Source organism: Octopus bimaculoides, chromosome 9 (genome assembly GCF_001194135.2).
Source record: "Octopus bimaculoides isolate UCB-OBI-ISO-001 chromosome 9, ASM119413v2, whole genome shotgun sequence".
NCBI classification, from domain to species: Eukaryota; Metazoa; Mollusca; class Cephalopoda; order Octopoda; family Octopodidae; genus Octopus; species Octopus bimaculoides.
In genome coordinates this window covers 71,770,622-71,773,045 of record NC_068989.1, presented here as the reverse complement: position 1 = coordinate 71,773,045, position 2,424 = coordinate 71,770,622, and the positions used below count along the sequence as shown (strand labels likewise).

Genomic DNA, 2,424 nt, shown 5'->3' with positions numbered 1-2,424 from the left:
GTACAAAAGACTTTTCCTGTTGCTTTCATGTATTATCAGTGTATCCAAATCACTAACTCACTGTAATAGGTGTCAAAGAGTGTATTTCAACTGCACAAGTCTGAGAATAGAGTAAGGACAGCATTTTTCATTCTCTCTCAATAACACGCAATCTTGAGACAAAATTAAAAAGGAAGACATAACAGTGCAGCACTAACAAGAAATAAAATTTAGATGATAAATTTGGTAAAAGAGAAAAATATTATACTGAATTTTCATCAGTACATTATTGCTATTTAAATTATGGACATAAGAAAAATAAAAGGCTAAGTAGACCTGATACTAATATATATATATGTATATATACACACACACACACATATACATACATATATATGGTGAGCTGGCAGAGTTGTTAGCATGCCAGGTGAAATGCTTAGTGGCACTTTGTCCGTCTTCACAGATTCTGAGTTCAAATACCATCAAGGTTGACTTTGCCTTTCATCTTTTTGGGGGCGGATGTAATCGACTTACCCTTTCCCCTGAAATTGCTGACCTGATGCCAAAATTTGAAATCAATATGTATATATATTTATAAGTATGAATATCTTATTATTCAACAATTTGATTTGGCTCCATGTGCATTATGCTAAAATCCATCCTGTGTTCAATAAACACAGAATAGCAAGTAAAAGCATCAGTGATTACTAGTAAGAGATATGTTAAGTGGCTCAGTATTGACAAGGAGATAATATTTCATGCTGCTACTAATGGCATATGATGACTTAATGACTAGCATTGCTTTATTTGCTATTTCTGGCATTCTTCCTGTTCAGACCGAATTCTTGAACTAAGCACATGATTTTCTTCCTTTTTTTATTTTTTATTTTTTGTTCTTCTTATCCTAGCAACATACTCAGCGACAGACCTTTCTCTAATTATGACACAAGCTAGTGGAATGTTTTTCCGGTTAATCCTTTCCTGTTTTGGCTCAATTTATTTGTATGATCTGTTTAATGGTGCTGAACTGGTTGAGTTGTAAGAATGTTGGATAGAATTCTTAATGGAATTTCTTCCAGCCCCCTATACACTGAGCTCAAATCCTTCTGAGGTCAACACACTTTCATTTCACTTCCTCAATCCAAGGGTCTACAAACGCCAGGCTGTGGATCACATAGTACCATGCCACACAAAAACAATAAATATTTTAATTTTATTTCTATTTTATTGACCGTCGCAGTCTGCAGGTTGTTTTTTGCATCATATATGTTTTATATTTCTCTTTCTCTTTCTCTTTACTTGTTTCAGTCATTTGATTGCGGCCATGCTGGAGCACCGCCTTTAGTCGAGCAAATCGACCCCAGGACTTATTCTCTGGAAGCCTAGTACTTATTCTATCGGTCTCTTATTTTTGCCGAACCACTAAGTTACAGGGCCGTAAACACACCACCATCAGTTGTCAAGCGATGGTGGGGGGACAAACACAGACACACAAACACACATACATATATATATATACATATATACGACAGGCTTCTTTCAGTTTCCGTCTACCAAATCCACTCACAAGGCTTTGGTTGGCCCGAGGCTATAGTAGAAGACACTTGCCCAAGGTGCCACGCAGTGGGACTGAACCCAGAACCATGTGGTTGGTAAGCAAGCTACTTACCACACAGCCACTCCTGCGCCTATCACAGCCAAAGAAGCAAGTGGCTTAGTGGTTAGGATATTGGACTCACTATCATAAGATTGTGGTTTTGATTCCTGGACAAGGTGATGCATTGTGTTCTTGAGCAAAACATTTCACTTCACATTGCTCCTGTTCACTCAGCTGTAGAAATGAGTTTAGCCTGGAGAGGGATGGACTCTACCAGGTTAACGATTCTGCTAGCTTGCTGCCCTAATAATAATGATTATTATTACCTCTGCCTTAGCGAAGGCGGAAGTATTGTTTTCAGTTGTGTTTGTTTGTTTGTTTGTCTGTGGTCATGATATCTCAAGAATCGCTGGATGGATTCAGATGAAACTTTCAGGGGTGTTTGGCCTCGTGACTGGCACAAACTGATTACATTTTGGAGTCGATCCGGTACCGGACAAGGATTCTGGATTATTTTTTCCTGTTTTTTACTTAATTTTTGAGGGCGGTCAGTTTCATTTTTTAGTATTCACGTTTGTGAGAGCAATCGAGTTTATTTCAGATATTCTCATTTTAAAAATCATCTCTGGCTAATCGTTGAGAGGATATTGGTGTTGCCTTGGCAGAGGTTTACGCTCTTTGAGTGCTCTTGTTATTATTATTATTATTTATTTATTTCAAATCTATGAGGGTGTCGGAGAAAAAGATACATATTGATATTGATATCTTTCTTTTTTGCTGCTGTATGTATATCTCTACGTCTCTATGTTTCTTTCTTTCCTTTTAACTATCTCTTTGTATATCTACAT

General features: G+C 37.2%; 1 protein-coding gene across 2 annotated transcripts in view; it reads left to right on the top strand.

Moving 5' to 3' along the window:
* LOC106869093 (diamine acetyltransferase 1) overlaps positions 1 to 2,424 on the top strand; it is a 97,324-nt gene that overhangs the window by 73,299 nt on the left and 21,601 nt on the right. The gene's annotated exons all lie outside the window — the stretch shown is intronic.